The sequence below is a fragment of the Crocodylus siamensis genome, chromosome 5 (assembly GCF_052110815.1).
Source record: "Crocodylus siamensis isolate JL-2025a chromosome 5, ASM5211081v1, whole genome shotgun sequence".
Classification (NCBI taxonomy): Eukaryota; Metazoa; Chordata; order Crocodylia; family Crocodylidae; genus Crocodylus; species Crocodylus siamensis.
In genome coordinates this window covers 75668575-75693957 of record NC_143399.1, presented here as the reverse complement: position 1 = coordinate 75693957, position 25383 = coordinate 75668575, and the positions used below count along the sequence as shown (strand labels likewise).

The following is a 25383-nucleotide window of genomic DNA, read 5'->3' as shown; positions in this document are numbered from 1 at the left end:
ACACATACTTATGTTATTTTAGCACGCACATGTTATTTGTGGGATCAATTCCCAAGGACAGAGCATATGCAAGTGGGCTTTCATTCATTCAGTGGTTACAGAACAAACATTAAATAACTGAACATGTTATACAGGGCACCTGTGAAGGACATCTACCTGGATTCCTTCTAGTCCTGTGAAGCTAATGGGACCTTCCGGGTGTGTAAGTACCTTTTGGTGGGGATTGTGCCCAAGGTTAAGGAGGCAATAGCCCTTTCATCATTAGAATCTCTCCCACATTAAAGTGATAGCCAAAAAATTAGCTCCAGTTTCCTAGGCTGAAAAGTGTACATCTCTATGGCACAATGCAGTATAGTACAAAATGTATTATTGGAGTAGCTTTGATCGAGCTCTTTGAACACTGGAAGCTTAATAGCTGTAGAAATGTGGTATTCCACCCAAGTGAATTAGTCCTGTTAAGACACAGAGTATACGTACCAAAGCAGATACCATGCTAATGTGAATAGATTGCTTTCTAGTATGCCATTTGTTGGTATCTCTGCACTGTGCTATATTGTGCTACAGGCATATACTTTTATATTAAGTCGGTATGGCCTTTGGAGCAAACACTGGTGTGTTGCCAAAAGATTACCCCCAGTGTCTGTAGAGTTTGAACATAGTCAGGGCCATGCAGCAGGTTCAAGACACCTACTTTGGCTACGTCCTTGCCAGCTTGGGTACACATGGAGATGGTGGAATTGCATGGGGCTTCTCTCCTTGGCTTGCTCCAGAAGCTGTTTGGCTCCTATTTGCAGAGCATCTTCACTGGAGCTTCATATGCAATTCTTTCTACTTCCATTTCATCCTCTACAATTTGGCTGGGGCCAAACAGGCCCTGCAAAATCCAGTTTCCCATATGGAGCAGCCCATATAGTTTGTAATGACCTTATACAGTAAAAATGTTTTTGAATAGACTAAAATGACAGATGCCTTAGGAATTACCATACAGACACTTTGAAAAATATAATTTTATGTAACAATTTTACATAGCCAATAAATAGCTGTGTATTATAATTCTTAAAAGCTAGTGTCAGAACCAAGTACACAAGCAACTAAACGTCGAAGTATCCAAGAACACTACAATTAGTAAATCTAGATTACCAAGGTCACTGTTCCTCTCCACAAGTTATATACTTATTTGATCTAATATTTGATTTTTTAAGAACATTTACTCAGCAGAAATGCTGCCACCTTTTAGTTTACTAATAAAACCAATGAAGAACAAAGTCAATATTTATTCATGCATCTGTAAGCTGAAAGTTTTTTTTCAGCATGCTAAACAGCAAGATACAGGTCCTTTTACAAACAATCCTTATCAAAAAGGTGACAGTGCTGGTGAAATTCACAGTGGGAAATGGATACGGTAGGATTTTTTTTTTTTTTTTTTACATATATATGCTACCAAGATGTAGCTCTGCTTTGAAGAATACATGTTAGAAAGATCTTTTTTTGAAGGTCTTGCAACTGAGCCATTTTTAGGTGGCAACTAGCTCTCGTGGATGCATTCATTAAAGTGTTCAACCCGGTCAATGAAATGAGAAGAATTTCAATATTGGACTTAGCTAGGCAGTGAAATACTTTAGCTTTGCATATATTAACAAATAAGGTCCGTTTTAAAAAGACCCTTCACAGTAGCATAATTAAAGGGGAGGAGGGTGACCAAGGCAGAGCCTCCCCTTGTGGGAGGGATGGGGGATAGAAATAGCCACAACCACAGCAGAGACTGATCATACCGCTGCAATTGGCTCTGTTGAAGCCTGCGCTCCCCTAGGCGGCACATGGCTGCCCAGGGAACAGAGCTACCCACCTGTGCCAACCAAAATAAATTCCACACACTTGACAAAATCTTAATCAGGCAACATATTTTATCCAGTTAGTTCCCTTCATTTTATTCTAGTAATTTTTTATAGAAAAAAGAAACCCGGTGTCTCTTTTACGCTTATTGATAATATCTGGTGGAGAGAGATGAAACTGATAGACTACCATAATAATAAAACCCTAATGAACTTGTCTCAGAGTTTTTACAATGAAAAATCAAAATCTGTGAAATGTAGCTTCACCGGGGTTTGAATATGGAAATGAAAATATCTAAGATCTATATAGAAATTTTGAAGGCTACAAATTTTAGAATTCAGGAAAAAACATGTTCTTTATCTAGTCATGAATGGACTTTTCAAGCTTAAGGTCTGTGTGTCATTCTAGTTTCTTAATGAAACTTCTTGACATTTGCAAAATAGTAAGTTGAAAACAACATTATTTTCAAGAAATGGCACTGCCTTGGATAATCCCTGCTCATGGTAATGGGCACAATCAAGCATTCAAGAAAAGGAATTCTTAGTAAGCATCCCTGTGTAGACATTCCTTCATTAATCTCTGTTTTATGTGAAACAGGCCCCCATAAACAATCTACTTCCCCAGAACAATCCAAGAAAGTCTCACAAATTACAGAAAACCTGAGCCAAAGTCCCCCTTGTTTCTGCTCTGGCTTTGGACCACAGAAGCATGTCTTAGCTCCAGTGGAAGAGTCCATTGTTCCTGGCCATAATTATACCCAACCCACAAAAACAAGGGCAAATACAGACATATTCTCTCTTCTAAGCAATCTCTTTTTGTTTTGGAGGAGACAAGTGTGTCCCACTCTTCCCCAACCTGACTCAGCATCTGTCTTTACCAGTTTTGACCCTAGATTCCCCAAAACACATTCTACAGGGATGCAACAGCAGTAGCATGGTGCTATGGAGTCATCCAGTTCCTCTCCTTACCTTTTCAAGCATGGAAAGGGAGATTCATGTGCAAAACTGCCCTCCTCTGGCTGACCAGGAGTTTAGTGAAATTACATGAATCAGGGTGCTAAGAAACAAATAATTCAAGCATAAACATTGGGGAAATACAGAAAACTTGCTATAGTCAGGAACAGAGGGAATCTCTCTCAGAAGTCCTGGGGAAATATATTGCATAGCATATTAGCATTCTTTACCTCTATTCATGGAAAGTACCTTAATGTCACTTCCAGGTGTTAAAAGGTAGGTAGAGGTGAGCCCTGGCGGCTCACCTTTCTGACTATGAGGTACTGTGAACTGCGCTAGACAGAACATCTGCTTTAAAAAAAAAAATTCTATTGAAATACAGCTTTGACGGAAAAGAAATATCTCTTTTCAAGGAAATGCAGACTGTCAAAAATGTTAATATTCAAAATACAAAAGCAATCAAGTTTTGGCTAAAACTAACATATATATGGAAAAGACAATGTGGTATCTCTGGAAGTTTTCATCTGGGATCCTCTCACACCCTTCTCCTCTATGAATTCTACTGGCCAAGCTGTCCAGATGGAATCTCTTTCATGATGCATGATGGCATGTTATGTGCTTCAGCTAAAAAAAAAAAAAAGTGAAATGGTGGTGCATCACAGAAGGTAGCATTTTTGCCAGAGATTTCAGTCCATAGAGGAAAATGGTGGCATGAGGCCACTTTAGCTCCCACCAAGAACCATTGAAGCATTTTAAAATTTATTTTTCTTTTTCAGCCAAAAGATTTTTCAGTTTTTGACTAGCAAGTTTTGGTTTGGGATTTTTTTTCAGCAAAGAACCTAACTTTCCTTCGAGTTAAAAAAAAATCTGTCTAGCTTGACTAGGTAGCTTCGTTTGAGGATGTAAACAACTAATCCAACTATTCTGAAAGTTATGCTACTGCCAAGGACTACGGACAGGTAGAGCAGAAGATGCCTGCCTGTATTTTCTTCTGTTCCAGCCATGCTTGCAGGATGAGTCAGAACGAAACAGTGGAGTACAACAAATACGTGAGGAGAGGATATTTGCTGAAGCTAGAGTCATATTAGACTATTATTAAACAATAACGTATCAGGATTCATTTAGAAAAGCAACACAAAAACCACTTGTATCCAACACTATGTAAGTATAGTGTTGGTGTAAGTATAAAGTCAATTGTACAAATACATTTTAGAAGAGCACTGAAAATTCTTACTGAAATTTCAACACCAGTGACAATATGAATGTCAAAAATTAGTTCACAGAAAAACACTGAATACAAAATAAAATCTGTAGCTCCAAAGACATTTGAGAAACAGGATTGCTTAGAAGTGTAAGAAGAAATGTTATATAGTATTCCCTTATGAACGCTTCATTGGAACCATAGATTTCAATTCAGTGGAAATTAATTTAAAAAAAAAAATATATATATATATATATATATATATATATATATATATATATATATATATATATATCAGTGCCCATAATTAGAATACTTTAACTATGCCTTGCAGGGAAATTAAACTTAATTTCAACACTGGGTGATTTTAAGTCTCTCATCATTTTAATCAGATTTGTTTGATTTTTAAGTGTTTGTTGTTGGGGCAAGAAATAATGACACCAATTTATTTTTTTCTTTTCCTCCAATACAACTGGCACAAATACACCATGATTTCTGTAGCTGCAATATTTCTCAGGACTCATGCAAACAAAATGTAAATGTTCTCTCTCTCAATGAACCAGTCACTTAGGCCTACCATAAATAAAAAGAGGTCCAACCATCATTTCCATACCACCTCACACCGCTTTTTAATGTTCCAGTTCTGTGTTCAGTTCAAATTCCTAAATTTCTTTCTAGTAAAGTGCTTAAGTACATGCTTAATTTATATGCATGAGCCATCCAAATGAAAGAAAATTAAATCATGTGCTTAAGTGCTTTGATAAAATGTTCTAGAACTTCAAAAATATCTAAATATACATGCAGAAATGTATGTCAGATTGGATGTGCTACAGATACAAGATATCCTGAACAATCACATATTATTTCATCCCTTTTTCCTCCTTGGAAATATGTCAACGATGAAAACTAAAAAGCTACAACTTATGTTTATTTTATGTCTCTTTATTTTTTATATCCATTTTTACTCATACAAAACTTTCATGAATTTACATGATACACTTTCCTTTTTACTGAACTGCAGAAGGTAGAGCAGGGTGGCACCTTAGGCCTGATTCAGAGGGGCATTAACTTTTGGAGGCAACAACCTACTGCATCAGATACTATAACATCTGATTAAGGTAGTTTTTGCCTATGGAAAACCACATAGTCTTTAAGGCTAGGTACAGACATTCAAACTTGAAGTATATTCAGACTAACTTATGTAGGCTTTGCTAAGTGGACTGTGTCAATTTGGGAGTTAACAGAACACAAGTTTGATCTTTGGTGGTTGTGGGGGGGCAGGAGGGAGGGTGGTGGCATGTAGGCTGCCTGGCCTGGCCAAGTCAAGCAGGTTAGAGGTGCTCCTGCACACCTCTCAGTGTGCCAGACTGCCAAGGGCAGCTGAATGCAGCAACTGCACCTGATTGGCTGCCTGGCACACACCTCCAACCCCCTACTGTCAGCTATGGTGGGGGGAGGGGAAGAGGGGGGTGGGGAAGGATTCTATTGCAGAGACCCAGCTCTGGGTGTCAGAGTTGAGGTAGCGAAGAATCTCTCTCCAGCCCTGTGTCTCAAGTCCAGCCAGCTCTCAGCTTCAGGCAGGTGGGAGAGGGAAGGGGGACCAAAGCTTCTGTTGCATGAACCTGGCTCTGGCTCTCAGAGAGCTGAGCTAGCTAGAATCTCTTCCCCTGCCCCTTCCCCTGCCTGCTTGCAGCTGAGAGCTGGCTGGATGAAGGAGGTGGGGCTGGGGAGAGATTCTGTGCTAGCTTAACTCTCTGATGGTCAGAGCTGGGTCCTTCCACCCCCCCACCCACTTACATCTGAGAGCTGGCTGGACACAGGACGTGGAGCTGGAGAGAGATTCTGTGCTAGCTTGACTCTGTAGCAGCCCAGAGGTGGGGTCCGCTGCATATTTGGCTGGAGCAGCCAAGCACAGGGGCACTCCAGTGTGGCCCTCCTGCAAGGTAGGGCTAGTGGAAGCCCACCAAGGAGCCAGCAGCCAGTGACTCAGCATGAATTAATAGCAGATTTAGTACAGAAATTCATTAAACTGGTCTAACCTAAGCCAGTTAAGTCTGATACCACATCCATCCAGGTCTATCTTAGACAAAGTTCCACCATTTTTAAACTAGTCTAGGTACCCCAAATTTACGTTCTGTTACCAGTGTGAACCGGCTTCCGAACACTTATACCACTTTGTATGTAATATCTGTACCAGGCCTAAGATACCAACTCTACCTTCTGCCTGACTTCACACAAACACAGATAACCACCTGAACTGTAAGATACAATAGTGTAAGTAGATAGTTTAGTATCCAACATAAAGATGCAGGTTTCTCAGCACCTTCTGTATTTGTCTTAGAGACAAGTATCTATATCTTGGAAACTTTGGTGTGATGATAACAGACAATTTCATTTTGACTACTGACATGCTTAACTCTCTGCAGCAGTACAGGTTTCTCTTGCTTTATGAGGGTTCTGTATGTGTATTCACTCTTAAGCAATGACCCTTTTTATAGCAAAAAATCATTATATGCCAGGTAAATTCACTCTTATGCAATTGGTATGGTGGAAGACCGCAGTCAGCTGGTGTATGCAGTGCATTGTTGTGATGTGCACCAAAACACAGTCCCCTGTTTGGATCTTTGCTCCTAGCTCGTTGTCTGCAACACATTTCTGTAGTTGCCATCCCCATTATAATTGTGCCCTGTCTGCTGTTGGTGAGTACCAAAACTGTCTTGTAAACCTGGTAGAAATGGGTCTGGGGGTCAGTACAGTTGAGGTCTTGGAACACATCCCTATTTGTTATATTGTAAAGTAGGCTCCCTTAATGCAAATTCAAGTTATGCGCCATTTTCCAGGAATGCATGTACAGCATAAAGTGAGAGAAACGTGTACACATGTTTTTAGAGGTTTCCCTTTCAATTTCCTTTCCCTTTTATTTGCCCTACCTTCAGTTTGTTTTAAAATGCTATGTATTCCAAATTAAATCCTCCACCTGTAATTCAAACTTAATATAAACATCATGTTAAGAGCAACAAAAAACAAAAAAACCACTCTACTCCTCTCATTTCATTCCCAAATTTCCATTCCAAACCTGAGAAACCTTCTCATCACAAAATAATACATGCTGGCAAAGTATTGTGGTAGTGTCATTTTATGATGAAAAAGAAGTTTTATTTAAAAAAAATTAAATGTGGAATTTGTAGAAACTGATCCCTCTTTGAAAATTTCCTGACAAGTTCAACTCATGTTTGCGATTCCTTCAAACAGCAATGCAAAATAGGCTAGATTATATGATTTGTAATTACAGCAAGAAAAGACCCAATTCCCAGGCATTGAAAGTTTAGGTCCTGCTTTAATTGCTTCACCTCTGCTTAACCTGTTCTGGTGGATTACCCTGGCAGGGGGCAACTCCTGAATGGCATAGTGCTGTAAACTACTCCTTTGTCTTCCTTGACCCTGATGCTAAAGGAGGATCCTAGCTAGGCTAAACAGGGCATAGCCAATAAAAGGCAATCCCTGACTGAACCTACGCTGATAATATGGCTAACAAGATTCCTAGGCAACCTGGAATAAAAAAAAGGGGTGTTCTATTTTGCGTAATGAGTTAGACCAGTTTTCAGTGGCCATGGTATTACAACAACAGGTAGATGCCCTTATTGTTGTCTTCGTGCATCCCAATTCTATAGAGTTGTGCCAGATGCAATGTGACATCAGGATCTAGCACAATGCTTTGAGACTTATACCACCATAAAAGAAAACCAAGTCTCACACACAGTGTACCCATGATACAGGTAAACAAAGAAATGCCCATGTTAAAGCTCCTGAAAGTACACATAAAATTCCCAACAAGAATGAAGGGGTTAAACAGAAATCTTGTATAAATCACATGTTTTGCAGGAATCATTCTGTGTTACAACAGATTGTGCCAGCACTGTTTCTTTCCCACTCTTTCTGATGTAAGCACCCTAGGCAAACTTTCTAATTAGAGCAGCAGATGTATGCAGTGCCATGTCCCTGTGAAGTTATGCCCAAACCAAATTTTGTCACTGGCAGCCAATAAACTGTTAGTCTACTCAGGCCTTGAAGTGGCCATATCAATTATTTAAAGACATGCCAAGAACAGGAATCCATTTAAAATCTTCTGGGAAACCCAGATATAAAACACTGCATATTCACATTTCATTCACAATATTGCCCTTTTAAAAATACAATATTACTAATTAAAGCTTAGTGCATTAGGCCATTAAAACCTGAGTGATTCGTGACAGCGTAATGTTCTTGCTTATCATTTGGGCTTTAATTTATGGGGTACTAAAAAAAAAAACCAGGCAATTTGCACTACTGAATCCAATCCAAAAATTACTTGAAATCATTTCTACTGAAAAGTGATTTCAGTATGTGTAAATGCTGTGCCAGTAAGAAAATGCTTCCTATCAATAATTAAAGCAGAATGAAATTCTGATATGTCAGAAGACACCCTCAAAAGACAGTGTGAAAGAGAACATGGAAATAACATTCTTTTTCATTCATAAATTCCCCATTTCAAATGTACCTTTTTCCATAATAAAAATCTGCGGGGTTTCTGAGATTTTTTTGCAACAGAATTGCTCTAGTATTTTTCCATAGTCAAAAAATGACAGTGTTAAGAATGAGATTTTTTCCAGGGATATCTTCAGTCTAAAAAGGTTGAGAGCCACTATCATAGACAAAGATCCAGATTCAGGGCTGAATGCCCTAATACACCCCAGGAAATTATGCTCAGAAAAATTCAAAAATATGCACAATTAGTTACTTTAATTTTTTTAAGAATTAAACAGAATATAATACTATTTCAACCTTCTTTAGAAATATATGCAGGTACTTGTGTGGGGGGGGAATGTGGGGGTACATGTGGTTTTTGTGGGGAAGGTTGTGAAGCACTGTATGGGGGGGTTGTGGATGGGTATGGATATGGGAATGTCTGGGCACCTGTGCACAGCCCCCCCTTCCACACACACCCCTCCAGCACAGCCCCTGAGGAACACAACCCTGCCTGCCACAGATCCCCCCATGAACATCCCCCACTGCTACGTGTCCCCCCATGCAGAGTCCCTCACCTCCTGTGCACAGCACTCCTGGCCATAGTGGGCAGAGCCCCCCCAGGGGCACGTGGCTCTGGCAAATCCCAGGGGCTACCTACCCCACCCTGCAGATGCACTCCTTCAGGCCAGACTGGGCTGACTCTATGCTAGCATGTAGGGCTTACAGGACTGCAGGCAGAAGCCACATGCAGCCCAGCGGATTCACCAGACCCACGTGCCGCTGGGGGCCGTGTCACAGCCAGGAGCGCCCCGAAAGCCCATTGCTTGTTGCTGCTGCTGTGGCAGGGGGGCCCACACCCACTCACAAACCCCACACATACCCCCATGCCCACCCTGCCTCCTGCAGACAGGAGCTCCGCTTCCCACTCACCAGCTACACCACAAGGAATTACGTGATATTATACAATTATGTGCAGTCATACGTTTCATGGGCATAATTACGTGGGCACATCACTGTATTATTCCCTGGGGTATACCTTAAATCCAGTTCACAGCCTGGGTGTTACAAACCACTATGATCATGATCAAGAGAGAATTTAAACAACATTACATCTGCACAATGATTTAAAATATCCACATTTAAAGTGAGCTAACCAGAAGGTGAGGGTGGTATTTAAAAGGACTTACAAGTGTTAGGCACTCAACTTATGTTTAAAGTCACAAGAAATTGGTTGCCTAGGTACTGTATGCCCCTTTGAAAGTCTCATTCTCAGACACAGATCCTATTCTGTCTCTAAAACACTCAAGTGGCATTTAGCTTGCTAAACCTCTAAATGTAATCCTATTCTACTCTGCTCTGGTTCCTAGAAAGCCTAAATGAGCGCACTTATTCTGTCATGCACCCTCCTCTTTGATTTAACCCTAAGTCATAAAATGTGACTTATGTCAAATAGCCTAATGGTTAGGTCATTTTCCCAGGAAGTGGTACACCTGGGTTCTAGACCTCCATCAGCCAAAGGGAGTTTTATCCAAGGACTATGCAATGCAAAATGAATAAACAGCACTGGGAGCAGAATAGTGGGAATGCCTTCCTCACAGTGCTATAGGGTCAGGCTACCTCATGCTTGCTGTACTTGTAGCCCCATGACTAATCTACACCTTTCCACTGAGTGGCCCAGCATCAGCAGGTAGGATGGAAGATTCCCTGAGCCAGATGCCTAAAGGATGGGAGTTCACATATTTCCCTGTACCTGCCATCTCCTACTGGCTTTCTTTTGCTCAGGGGTGGCCAACCTGCAGCACAGGTGTCACAAGTCAGTCACACAGGCGTCACAAGTCACACAGGCAGCCTCTGTGCATGGCACACAGACAACTGAGAAGGAAGCAGAGAGCAAAGGCTGCTTTGACAGGGAGCAGAGGGAAGGAAGCAGAAAGCAGAGCAACAGAGCAGGAAGGAGTAGAAAGTGGAACAGTAGAATGGGCAAGGGAAGGGGATTGGAGTGGTACTTGAGAAGGGTAAAGGGTTAAATTGTGACATATCTGCCAAAAAAGGTTGGCTCCCACTGCTGTAGCCAACTCCATTGGTGCTTATGGGCTCTGACACCATATAAGGAGTGCCTGTAGACATGCTGGGAGGTTGATCCAACACACTGTAATTACAGCATCTTGGAGCAGGCTCAAATCAAGTCTGCTGGAGCGTGGTAATTACCACGCTCCAGCAGCCTCCCACACCTCATCTATCTCCATGTTTCAAAATGGCAGCAGGGGTGCTTTAACTAACGCTCGTTGAAGAAGCTTTAGTTCAAGTGCTCTCAACACCATTTTGAAATGCAGGGATGCTGATATACAAGATGCTATGGTGGTTTAATTAGAACGGTTCTTGGAGCTATAGCAAGTGTAAAAAATGCCCGAAAGGTACCTGCCCATTGAGAGAATGAGAGGTGGGTTGCCTACTTTTAGGAAAAGTGGCTGCTTGGATTTATGTATCTAGTGAATGAAACAGGATCTGGCCCTAAGTGTTCATCACAAAACTGACAACTAGGGAGACTCCTTTATCTTCAGACCAAATAATTTAATTTGAGCAAGGTTGTCTGGAGACACTGCAAGTTCAGAATGCCTGGAGCAAAATTTAGCAGTTGCCACCAAGAAAAAGACCAACTTCCCCCTATCTAAATCAGGAAGTAGCCTCGGTGGCTATGTTACTCAGGAAGCTTTCAAACTGACTTATATATTTTTTAATATTGTGAATTAAAATATTAAGCAACTTAAAAAACAGAAAGTTAAATCTGAGAATGCATTAGGTAAGTCTGAATAAGACTAAGCATGAAGCAAAGCGAAGTCTGAAAATTAAAAGATATAGCAAAGGCATTTTTAAAATACTCATTAGAAACATTGTCAATGGCGTGAATTAAATACGATTCTGCATGTGCATTAGGCTCAGTATGAAACCTTAGTAACCATGAGTAAGGTAATTCCCATTACTTTTAAATGATTATAGCAATTGTGGCTTAAAATTGATGAAAGCATAGAAAGTATATAATTTCTTTAATTGAGGATTTGCTATATTTTGCATGTGAACTCACTTAATGTTACAGAATTACTCCCATATGCTAGTCCCTTGCTTTTCAGTTGATCTTCTTAAAAAAAAAAAACACCCACTAGTTTTGAGAGGGCAGTATGTGTGAAAAATATAGGTTGTAGAGAGAGGTATAAAAACACAGAATAAATTTGGCCTACCAAGATCAGTACAGTCAGTTTAACAGCTATTTATGGTCAGCCTTAATTCTTTCTACCTTCAAATCCATACCTACAACTATGTACAGAGAAGACTCAAAAAGCTTGACCCATAGTGGCAGTCTAGCTCACACCTAGAAGTTCTGCTGAACTTCAGGATATGGAATTGAGCATACTCCCATGCCACCTCTCCATGAAATGCATTTAGAATTCACCCAGACACTGCAGCTCTCAAATGCAAGAAATTAGCTAGCAGCAATCCCACAATTCTTTTCTGGCCCTCTTGCATAACACTTTATCTCTACTGCCTGTGATTGAACCAAGCACAACAGGAGAGAAAAGTGGCAGATAGCTTCCTAGAAGGATTCCGCTTAAGGAACAAATACAACGTGCACTAGCCACAAGGTAAGAACATATAGACAGTGAAGGATGGCTTATTTGGCTTAGGCTGACTGAACAGCAGTGTAGATACACTTGCAGTCTCCAAAACTCTAATCAACTATTCATCATTTGCCAAATGACATCTCTCAAGGTAAATTTTATGTATAAGTGGAGTTTTCATATGAATACACTGGGATGATAACATTCAAAGGTGCAAATGATTCCTGGTCATTATATTTAAGATATCAAGAGGATTAACTATATTCAGTAGGCTGAGTGTATGTTTTACTGGTACTAGAATTGTAACCATCAAGCTTGGAACCAGCTGCAGATGTCACCTGTTTTTTTTAATTCTTGAGTACTTTGATTGGTCTCTACCATGTAGGAGCTTGAAGTGCAATTATCTCTAAAGACAACAGCTGGTATTTTCCTTCATTAATCCAATTTTCTTGGTTTAGCATTGGGTACATTTTGGGCTACATTCCAAAAGCTAAAAAAGGAAAGCTGGAAATCTCTTAGATTTTGCTTCTCAGAGCTTCACTTCCACTTCACTAAACACAGTTTCAGCTTTTCCTATTCATGTTATGGTGCGTCAAATGAATCCCTCAGGTGTGCTTTTCTTTCTTGGATTTTTCCACTGTCTGGCAAACCTCATCTATTCCTTGCCTTCCCAGGGAACTGAGTGCTCTCAAGAGGCATTTTTATGGTGCTTTTCTTTTCCTTCTTCCCTTTCTTCCTTCTTTCCTTGGGACAGAGGGGGCAAATCCTTTTTCAACTGGCTTTACTCCTAGTGGCAGATCACAGCTACCTCAGACATTAACCATAATTTTTCTGAAAATTAATTCTTTAAAATTCCAACTATTGGATGATCTCTTTCCGATTCTTCCTCAATAGTAGCAAAGTCACCCCATGTAATAAAACAAGATTACAGCAATGAATTTTGGGCAGCATTAGCCTTAACTTTTCTGGGTAATATTGCCAGTGCCAAATGGAAAACAATAAGGAAAAGTATGGATCTCCCTGGCCTGTCTTAACCAGCCTACACAGGCATACTTTCCCCCTAGCAAAGACACTGAAACAATGGAACATCATCGGCCCTTACAGAGTTCTAAGAAATGGGTGCCACAAACATAACTGGTGGCATTTATACATGTGCTCCGGGGGGAGGCACTTTAATTAGAGAGGCTCTGAGAGCCCAGAGCGTCCTGTGTATCAGCATCCCCACACTGAAAAATGGTGGTGGGGGCACTTTAACTAAAGCTTGTCAAAAGAGCTTTAATTAAGCCCCCCCACTGCCATTTTTAAGCATGGGGACGCTGTTACATAGGTTGCTTGGGGTGTGCTAATTAGTCCCACCACAAAAGGAAAAAAATTAAATTTTTGCCAAGTTGCATAACATGACAATGAACATGCAGTAAAATCCTAGCATCAGATTCTATTCCACCATTAGGCATATAAACAGACTTGGGCATGTAAGTATAATTCTTTTCCATGCTGCTTCAATTTCTGAAAAATTATTAATGTAAAAGGTGGACGGGTCCTCCTCCTCTTCTTCACTGCTTTTTTATGACTCATCTGAATTATGAGGTAGATGCATGAACATATTTTTTGAGACTTGAACAGGGTGGCATAGAATCACAGTTAGGTGACTAAATCCACTTGCACACCTAATAGGTGGAAGAGAATCTGACCTCAAGTGTGGCCAAGGAAGGTGTAGTTTTAACTTGGGTTAATAGGTCAAAGCATATATTGAGGAACAGCCTAGCATTTACTGTAACGCCAAACATAGCCTAACATTACAGCTGCCTTATCTACACTAGAGGTTCGTCTACACATGCATTAATGCGCTTTAGTTAATGGGCATTAAATCTAGTAGCTCCATTGTGAGATAGTAGGAAAATGCACATAAACCTGTCTTAATGCACATTAATTAAAGAGCACAGGGCACTTTCACAAGTGCTCTAGGGTTGGAGAGGCAGCTCTTTAATTAGAGCAGCTCTGAGAGCTTTAGTTCATCAAGCTTTAGTTCAAGCTCCCCCACCACCATTTTTAAAGCACAGGAACACTGATACACAAGACACAGGAGGCTGCTGGACTGCGGTAATTGACATGCTTCAGCAGACTTGATTAATCGAGTCTGGTCCAATGTGCTGGAATTCCAATGCATTGGAGCAGCCTTCACACTCCTGTTTAGATGCCCGTGGTTTTTAAGTGGAACTTAATGTGCATTAGCCTATTTTAGTGCGCATTAGCTAAATAGCATGCTTTCTTAGTGACACTTTAACGCACATCAAAATAGGCTATTAAATGCATATTAAAGCGCATGGGTTGACACACCCTGGGACTTTATGATGTTTTATTTCCCACATTTTAGCTTTGACATGGCATAAATATACCTTTTTTCCTAACAATAATGTTGCAGAGGTATCATGAAAAGTGTTTTAGTGACTATTTTTTTACTGATAAACTTTTTGTGCCTTTTGAGTCTTTAATACCAGAAGCACATGCAAGCCCCATTTAAATACTAAATAGCTGCAAAACACAATATTCTTTAATAAAGCATTCCTTTTTAGTTCACAAATTGCTGAACGTGATCAAGGCACTCAAAGTAATATCAACCTAATTGTAATACCATCATTGTTCCCAAGAAATTATTGTTAACATTTTCACACACAGGTGTAGTCATTTTAAAGTTTCTTTCAGTTTAAAAACTAAGTGTTAAGACTTGACTTTTTAGTTCTTTAAAAAAAATAAAGCATCTTAAGAATATCATGTATGAATATCCTTTACTTTTCAAAGCAAATCATCTTCAGCTAAACTGTCACAACATAAAAATTGTGATTATGCCAGTAATTTTCCCTCCAGACACTATTATGGGGGGTACATTAAACCTTTTTGCTGTTAGACAAAGACTCTGGAAGTGAGACCTTAATGTAATAAATCAGTTTAACAGCTGGAAGTTGTTAAGCTCAGTTCTTTCTTGCTTAGTTTTTGTGCAACATATTTCGGAAATCCTGTTGTTCAGGACTTGACTGTTACCTTGTCTTTGTTATGTCTGGATTCTTGGAACTGCCTAAATACTAAAGCACCAGCCACCATCAATTAAAATGTAAATCCCATATAAAAACAAAAAGGGGCTCAACCTATAAATAGTGGTTGCCTCTGTTTCAATAAGAAAATTGGAATTATACAGATCTATTTCACATCAGGAAATAAAGCCGAGCTGAGAAAAAAAGAAAAATAAAGTAGTCTTCCCAAACACTAGAGAATTTGATTTTTCTGCAGAATGCTGTTATGTCCCTGAACACAAACCTTGTCTCTAAAGACAAACCTGAATAAAGTGTCCTATAGAAAGATGCTCCCTGGGCACACCTACAGGAGAGGTTTAATGCACAGTAGACTGACTGACTGTGAGTTACAGCATCACTGCAAAAAAACGTGCTATTAGGCTAATGCAGAGTAGTATTAATCTACTATACATTAACCATCATGAAAAAGCATGCAATCATGGTAATGCACAATAGGGCAGTCTACTGTATATTTATTTAGTACTTCCTTTTGCAAGTACTAAATTTAGTGCACAGTATGCACAGCACATTAATGAATGTGTAGATGCAGCCCCTGTGAACACGGTTGAGGAATGAGAGGCTCTCCCCAGAGGCCATGCAGCAGGAAGAGAACCTCTGTGCATCTACTACTGCCTCATCCCTCTGCAATAATACTCAGTCTGTAGCTCCTGAGCTATGAGGGGGCCCTATCACCTACAGCTCCTTGCAGAAAAGGTTATCAAAGTTTGGTGCATCTTTCCTCAATCGTGAACAATGCAGTACATGCAACTATGTTAATGCAACGCATGCAACTTCCTATGTAGGGTTTTCTAACTTTTGAACTGGAGTGTGATTGATGCAGTTCACCAAAGGGGTGTAGATGCTGACAGCTTACGTGGCTCCAGAGCCAGTCAGCATGGAGTATCACTGCTTCAAAGTAATATGGGAATGAATCCCTTATAGAATAGTGCTCTGTGTTGTGCTCAGCTACATCAGCGTGGTGAAAACACAGGCCAAGAGGAGATATGATCCCTCCTCATCTATAAATATATCCATGGGGTAAACACCAAAGAGGGAGGAGAGCTATTCAAGCAAAGGAGAATGATGACACAAGAATACATGGGCTTAAACTGACCATGAATAAATTTAAACTAGAAAAAATCAGAGGCGTCTAACCATCAGAAGAGTGAAGTTTTGCAACACTATCACAATGGTAGGATGAAGGCATGCGATCTAGCTAGTTGTAAAATGGAGCTTAATTAGTTTATGTAAAAGGATGACATGACATGGTTGCCTACAGTAGCGGGCGACTGCAGCCGATGCCCCCAGAGGTCCCTTCCAGTGCCGTGTCCCTGTGCGTATTCAATAGTTTGTAGATACATCCGAATTAGAACGAAGGAGGTATTTTAGTAATAGCTAAAAGCCCAAGAACTACGAAAAGACTGTCAAGGTAATGCCTTAGCTCATCAGCTAATATGTCCTGTTTCCAAAACATATGTCCTGTTTACATTAGTGGGGTTGGTTTTTTTTTTCATTATTCTATTATATTTAAACAATTTTAATATACCATTTATCCTGGTGCAGACAAGGCTTATATAAGCTTCTAGCACTTTATCCCTTCCAGTTCTTTTTCCTTCCTTGGAGGAGTAAAATGCATGTGTGTGTTTTTGTGTATGCAGTATGATAAATATATTAATCTTAAAAAACCCAGGACCACTTAAGATCTCTCTGTGGAACTTTGATTTATTTGTAATTTATTATTTAAATATTCTAATTCTTTGCCTCCCAAGTCATTTTACTCTGATTTTTTTTCCCTGTCTACATTCTAATTAATTTTACCTTTAGCAGCTACAGCTTGAAATATGCAGCATCTTTATTTTTAAAAGTTAATACATGGGCGTTTCTATAATAAATGGTAACACTGCTATGAGGCAAAAAGCTGGAGAGACATCTTATTTTGGGGTCATAAATATTTCATTTTAAAAGTGGTACAAATCAGTATGAAATCCACCAGGGGTCTGTCCTTTAAAGACGTGGATAAAGACTGTGGGGAGAAAAGCACTGAACCACCAGTAGGATTGCTGAGCACAGAGCTGGGTTTATATATGATCTAATAAGGTAGAATAAGCTGAAAGGCAAGTCATACACTCTTCTCAGGTCTACATATGCCATGTGCCACTAGCTAGCTAGCCATGAAGGGTATCTATCATCAGAACCCTGACTATAGGGGTGGGGTCCTCCAGAAAAAAAATAGTAAGTGATCACATAATTAAAGACCGTATCACAACTTATATACAGAAGTGGACCGAAATGAGTCTCCATGCAGCACTTAGATACCGGCACTTCTTAATTTTGGAACGCTTGACTTTTAACATGGAGGTGAAATAAGGGGGCTGGCATGTAATATTCTGAATGCTGGTTGAAACAAACATGTATCATAAAGACTCTTACTTCCCTATTATTGCTCAAACTCTCTTCCCAGCCAAGTTCTTCCTTCATATTCAAAATCTTGGCTTCCTGGTTACAAGTAAGCAGGAACTACCTGGCCTCAACCCCCCCCTCAGCCCTTCCTCTTCATCGTCCCTGCTTTCCTCTACTAGTTCCACTGTCTCCTCCTTTAAGTAAACTCACTCGGTGAATGACCTGGAACCATGTTGCAACACCCACATGGAATCTCTGTTCTGTACTCCCCATCCTGTATCACCCCCAAGAGAAGAACACTGTGGGGATAAGAGAGACAGAAAACAAATGCCCTCTTTTGGACCCTCACATTTTACTGTTTATATTGGATTGGCATTTTTTTTTGGTGCTAAAAAGCCAAGAAGGTTGTTGTGATAGAGAACAAGTTCATTTTTGTATCATTTCAGAACCGATACAGTGCTATGCAAGTGGTAAGCGTTCATTAGCTTCTGGATGTTTACATTTTTAGTTAAAAAAAAAGCACAATTAAATAGAAGAAAGTATAAATGGAAGGCATTTTCTTGCACATAAATGGAAGCAAGCACTTAGAAAATATAAACAAAGCAAAGCCTAAAATGTGTGCTATGATTTATAAATGATACATTCAAAACATCTCTGGAGTTTTCCCGATTTAGACTCCAGGTTTTGTGAAAGGCCATAATTTTTTTTTTTTTTTTACTATCACAGAATTCAGCACAATAGCAAGCAATGTTACCAGGGAACTGTGGTTTTGCATGCTGCAGAATGCCAGAGACATTGTCTTACATCATGCAATATAAAGTTCAATTGGATAGCAACAATAATGCTTGCACTTAAGGACCTCCTCCCTAAAACCTCATTTAGACATAGAATCATACTGAAATCCATAAAACTACCCACATAAGTAAAGGTTTCAGATTTCTGTCTTAAATATATTATCCTACACTAACCCATGATACCCATAATGCCAGAAAACTCCAGATCCATTATCACAACTTTATCAAAGTTGGGACTGAAACTTCCAGGCCTCTTATGGGTAAATTTAAGAACAGCATATCAGCTTAAACTCTGAATTCCCTATTTTCCACTCATTTGGGGCAATGTATATTTACTACTTCTAACAGGGAATCTAAATGTAGCTATTACCGTTGTATAATTCTCTCTATTCTCATTTTAGCATCTACAGAATTATATACATTTTGACTAGGGTTCCTCACAGACATTGGACTGGATTTTGTGACATGCACTAATGCTCATAAAGCTCAAATCAAGCTATCTAGCTTCCATATGTGCATTAGCTTCTGTACTAAGAAAAGAGATGTATTTTTTCTCCTGGGAGATCTTATAGGCCCACTTCAGAGCACCATTCATTTGTTGTTTAATACCATCTTTAAAATGACATTGGCAATAGGTACAGCACATAGAGATCTCTGTTAGTAGCCAACAGGAAACAAGGGTGTTACCACCAGACTGCTAATGGTATAGAAGTGTTTTATGTTGAACTGAGCCAATATGAAAAAAAAAAAAAAGCTTCCTGTAAATGGCCCAAATAAGGAAATTATGCATTAGTTGGTTATTTAATTTTATGGGAGTTTACAGATCTGACTACTCTAATTTGTTTAGAGTTTTTATACTTCAAAAATAAACAAGTGTCATTGCAGAAGCTCCAGATGACTCATTTAATATATATGTCTTTGCATGTAAAGTGTCACTGAAATAATGTTGGATAGCATCTGTAGTGCACGTCATTGATAGTTTAAAAAGTAAAATACTATCATTTGAAACTATAACTATTATCAAAAGGCTATATCCTCATTATAGATCAACAGCCTATTACAACATTTCATAATAAAATATTCAAACTTTTTTTCTGAGAACGTGAAAAAAAAAATCTATCCAAAATTAATAATTGCTTTTATTATTATTTAATGAATCTAGCCAAATCCATTAAACTAGGTATGCTGCTGAACCCGTCCCTCCTACTGAAAAGAATCGGAGTTTCTTTTACATTACCCAACAAGAAAACATTTCGCTGGTATGTATTTTATCCACTTGTTCATCCATAATTCTCAGTACAAAGTCAAAAGTTCATAAATTATCCAAGATTAATAGCTGCATGTACCAAATGTTCTGACTTAAATATGATATTAAGTCATTCTCTATTAGGCATAATAGAAACATTATGTATCTTGTTGTATAAGGAAATGCGGTACTCATACCACAGTAAGCCTGGAGTTACGCTATTTATTTAGATAAACTACTCTTGATTTCTGTTAGTGGTACACAGGCTAAAAGTGTCCCATGAAAGTACGGATGTCCTACTTTCCAAAATTTCCTATGGAACAAAAAAGTATTTACTATCAACTCCCCTCACTCCATATGCGCACTTTCCCTCACAAGCCTATACAGTATATTGAAATAGGACATTTGTTGTATATGAACGCACGGACTGTTTAGTTAAAAAAATACTGGACAGTCACATATATTTAAAAAAAATACAGCCTTCCTCCTCCTGATCATTGGTCAATGGTATGCTGTATATATTCCTCATCAGAGCTCTTCAATCTTATTAGTATGTCCTAATTAGGTTTTCCATATCTGTCATAATCCTAAGAACTAAAGAGATCACTCTGAATACTGACTTTAAGATAGAGGAACCTCACTAATAACAGGTGAGAGGCAGCCAGTTGGTGTTTTTATCCCTCACAGCAAAAAGTTACTCAAACACCTTTCCCCAGATATGCTGTTGTCCCCAAGAGGCAGTCATTCCCTTCAGCTGACATATCTGGCTACATAAACTTGTCACTACTGCCATTCACACAAGTTCACCAACAGCTTTGGGAACCTAACTACATGTAGCCCTGTTCAGAGCTTGGTATTTCAAGGGGGCTATATACAGTTCCCCGGAACAAAGCGTTTGTCATCCTCTATGTGTAGCTATGAGCATTCTGAAAAATTTAGTTCATTACTAAAATATTATTCCTAGCAAACAAAATACTTATAATAAGAAGATAGTTTTGTATCGAGTATCCCCTATATTTACAAACATTTTATTTTTTAATTACAAGTTTGGATCCGAAGTGAAACATATTTATTACCATCCCAAGGTAGAAAGACAAGATGAGATATTGCAATGGAATATATTGCAAGGGAAATCTGCAAATTGTTAATTTGTGTTTGTATGCATTATGCTACTATTTAGTAACATTATCCTGACTGTAACCTGCCTAAATAAAACACTAATAAACTTTGCTGATATCAAATATCTGATGCAAAAAGCCCAAGGAAACACATTTGATATCATTTTCTTGATAAATGATATCAAATGTGTTTCCTTGGGCTTCTTTATAAATAAGTTTAAATATAATAACAACCTTCCCCCTTAGTAAGGAGCAGAGTATTTTATTAAGAACAGCAAAACTGATAAAAGCAGTTGTGATTGAAGAATGTGTGTTCTCCAATCGTGAAAATAACATGTTAGAAGACCGATCACGCAGAAAAATGATGATACACCAGACAACAAAAATATCACCTTAAGTAGAGGACAGAAAGGAGCAATCCTACCTTCTTATATCAAAAAGTTAGCCTGACTTCTGAACACCGTAATTATGCCCATTTCTTCACTCACAGTAGTTTAGGATTTGACAGAATTAATTTTACCAGTTGTGAAAACTGGGTGGGTGACTGAATGCATATATTATCTAATCCTCAAATAATAAATTAAGGAAAGCTTTGTCCTAAAAGCTTTCTTTAATTTTACAGGACTGGGTAATTTATGAAGGCCTGTGCTGGCTGCTGCTGAAGTTAAGGGAATAAACTCCCATTAACTTCAGCAGGAATAGGATTAGGCCCAGAATTAACCTCACTTCTTAGATTTTATGAAGCACCATGACATTTTTTGACAGTACACTTAAAAGGGGACTGTCAAATTGTTTTGATTTGCAAATCATGACACAACTCTTTCATGTTTTTCTTACGAACGTCACTATTTCTTCAGCATTTCATATATACGTTTGTATAATATATGTGCCTCTCTTAAGTTCTTCACCCATAATAGTAACCAACAAACTAAAGCAATTAACAAAATAGGTTTTTCAACTGATGGACACTTTCTATTTGGTAAAGAATTACAGAAGTAAAAAAACAAAACGGTTTAAACCCCACAAAACTGTGCAACACACATTACTGAAATTTCTTGTCCATAATTCTCTTCAGCTCGCCTGTGGTGTATTTATATACACCTTGATTATTATTGTCATCCTACAAAAACCCTAAATGAAGTCATTCATTATACACACCTGTTGGCAGTATTTTCATTTGAATGAATCATAAATCTTGAGAAATCTAAAAAGACTGATCCTGAAGAGTACCAAACACTTGCAAGTCACAGTGACATCAGTGGGAGTTGTGCAAACTCAAGACTTTCAGAATCAAGGTCCTGGGCAAGGTTTGTTTTTTTTTCCAGTAAAGCAAAGAATTCCTTAAGCCACATGGGATTTTAACAGCATAACTCTATTAAGTGAAAACTTTTATTATATCAAACAGAATCTTACCAAGCTACTATTTTTAATCAATACTTGAGTTTAGCAACATAACAGCTTACAAGCCTATGCATGTGTTCCAACACTGTGTTTTATTTTGCAATTGTTCATGAACTTGACTGGTTTTCATTTCTCTCTCTCACCACTGTGTACTTTCTGTGATCATGTAGATAGCACATCATATTTTTACATTTCCTCGTGCTACTGTCAGCATTAAGGAATGACACCATCCAATCAAAACATGCACTTTTGTCAGACATCCACACATCTGTGGCAGAAAAACCCAAAGAAAACTTGCACAGAATATTTTAACTAAACAAGAAAATAAAAAATGGTAAAAGAATGTATTTTTGTTAGCACAGCTGTGTGACTGATGGCTTTTGCTGATCAGCCTCCTTACATCATGTGAAAAGTTGCGTTATTTTAAAATCATATGCTAGGTAGGCAGTATAAAGGAAGTCTTCTGCCATCCAAACAAGAGGTACTCCACAACTTATATTAACATTTACTATAAAGGCCTCTAAATACAGGTAGGCACAACCTTTTGAGTTCACGTCTAAACTTTGAGATACAGAAATGACTCACCATATTGGAAATAGCCAGATTAAAATGCACCTACATGTAAGGTGGCTCTATGTGATTTGATAAAGAAATTCAAAAGTTGTGTAGGTCAGACAAATGTAATATAATATTATTTGAGCTTTGAATACTTGAAACTGTTTCACAGTCTGCCAGGTCCCTCTACTTACAATGGTACAAGTTCAGGAAAACTGCATGCTATTTTTGACGTGAACACCGCTGATGTAAAAACCCATGGAAAAGACAGAAGCTGTTGTTATTTTGCTTTGTCTAAATGGCACTTTGCAAATGGTGCTCCTGCAAGTTATGCCTTAACTCCTTGCGCAAATGCAACTGAAATCTATATCACTCCAATTCAAACACCTGAGGGCACATTAAAACTCTTTTTGAAAAATCTACAGAACAGATACACCACTTGATTAAAGGCTGTTTTACTACAAAGACAAGTTTCTGTTTTCAGTACTCAGTCAGGGGAACACTGGAAAGAAAACAATTTAATACAACTCGACATTTGGAGAGTAAACCAGGCTACAGTCCTTCTATAGCTGGCTTATACTAATAACACTTTGTTTTGTCACTGGAAATGAATACAGGATACAAAACGATCTGGTTGTTGTGGGACTGCAGTGCCATTTTCACCATTCACCCCTCCTTTCTTCCCAAAGGAGTAAAATCTCATGCAGCTACAACCAAAGAAACACTGAACAACTGGAGGGAGCCCTAAAGTTTGGTCTCCCCCCCCTCTCTCCCTTCTACTCCACTGCTGAGAACCCAGGAGCCATCACTCTGAAGGTGCCACTAATGAGCTCACAAAATATGTCCTAGAGCACACAACTCGAGAACCTTGCCGCTTTCCTTGCATCCGTGATCATTTTCTCCATCACCAGTCTCTGCTGTCCTCCTCTCGCTGCGTACAGTGGCTGTTTGGCAGCGTTATTATTCATCATCCCATAAACAGAAGATACAGATGCTCTCTCCAAACACACATGCTGACACACACTCAACTCCCCTTTGCATCACATGCAATCCTTTGCAAGTCCCCTGCGAATAGCTTCAAGAACAGAAAGCAAGCACACACAAAAAAAGAATAATAAAACAAACAGAAGAGGGGGGAGAGGGAGGAGGAAGCTGCTGCTTCTTTTTTTTTTTTTGCTGCTGCTACTGCTGTTGTTGTTCTCCCTCTCCAGCATGCAGAGCTAAGGAAGAGCAGTTCCCCACTTTCATCAGCTATCTACCTCCTTGGGATAAGGGAGCAGGTCAGAATGATGCTGAGGCTGCAGAAGGGGGGGAAGGTTTGCAAACATGCCAGGATCTCCATGAAATCCTCCCCCCCCCCCAGTCCCCATACACACACGCTTCTCCCTAAAACCTGCCCCAGGCATGGAGGGGGAGGGCGGGGAAGACAACACACAAGGAAAAAAAGAAAGTGATGAAAAGACACAACTCACCTTAACAAGGGGTGTCGGATGGGATCAGAGAGGAGGAAGGGGATCTACATCTATCTATAGATTTAGCAGAGGTTGCGATAGTATTCAAAACACACAGACACAGGGGTTGGAAGCAGGGAGAAGAGTAAATATAGCTATATCTATCTGTTGTATATCTTTAAAAAAAACAAAAACGAAGAGGGAGAAAATTATCGGGGGAGAGGGGGGGACGAGTCAGTCTGGCAGAAATCCTCAGGGGAAAAAAAAAAGATCATGAAGGAAAGAAAAAGCCCCGCGACTGGTGCCGAGTTGTTTTCTCTTTTCTTTTCTTTTTCGGTTGTGGGGGGAGGGGGGGTGTTTTGTTCTTTCTCCAGGCGGGTGTTTGCTGCTTTCCTGCTCGGCTTGGCTCCTGCCGGTGTATTTCCAGGGCGGGCGGCTCCGTGGGGCTGTGTTAAGGCGGCTCCCGGTTGCTTATATCCCTGCCGGGGGCTGCGGGCGCTGCTGCTGCTGTTCTGGCTGGGCTCTCGCAGCGAGCTGTGGCTGTGGCTGTGCAGCCCGGCTGCCGCTGCCCACACCCCCGCGCCCAGCCCCGCGCGCTCCCCCCGCCGGGCCCCGCTCCCGCCTCGCTCGCGGCGGCCCCGGCTGCACGCCCCGGCGGGCGCGGGCAGGGCGGCCCCGGCGGCGACGGGGACAAGGGGAGAGAGGAGGGGGCTGATGCGGGTGGGGGCTAGAAGACACCTCACTTCAAGCAGAACAGCCCCCAAGGACATCCTTCCAAACACTTGCCTCCCCTCAGGCGAGGCAGACCCACCTCGAGGAGGGCTGGTCAATTTTACCCCCGCCCCCATTTGGACAAGTGCTGCCCCCACAATCCTGGAGCATCATGGGCAGCAGGGACGCCTGGCGGGGACAAGTCCACCTCAGCTTTGGGACATGGGCGACTGGCACCTCCTGAGTCAGTCACGCTGACGGGGGGAATTGCCAAGCATGGAACCACCCGGGCAAAACCAGACGTGCACTCCGGTTTTGCGGCTGGCACTTCCAGGGGGTGCCCGGCCAATCTCAGGGGGCCCGCATGCACCCCCTGCACCTCGCCAGTGCCTTGGAATCAGGGCATCCCAATGGTGGAAACCCTCCAAAGGGAGCGGGGTTGGTGTCCAAGGTGGGCAGTTGCATTGGCGAGGCATAGGGGGTGCACGCAGGTGCATGTGCACCCCTGAGACTGGCTTCCAGTAGTGCCTGC

The 25383-nt window shown here is 40.2% G+C and overlaps 1 protein-coding gene across 2 annotated transcripts in view; it reads right to left on the bottom strand.

The window, feature by feature from the left end:
* The window catches only part of LOC149864300 (poly(rC)-binding protein 3-like), an 895303-nt gene extending 870629 nt beyond the window's left edge, over nucleotides 1-24674 (bottom strand). For both annotated transcript variants that reach the window (XM_090049189.1, XM_090049191.1), the window contains exon 1: nucleotides 24162-24674. The gene's annotated coding sequence lies outside the window, so the exon portion shown is untranslated. The remainder of the gene's footprint in view (nucleotides 1-24161) is intronic.
* Between the last annotated feature and the right edge of the window lie 709 nt (nucleotides 24675-25383).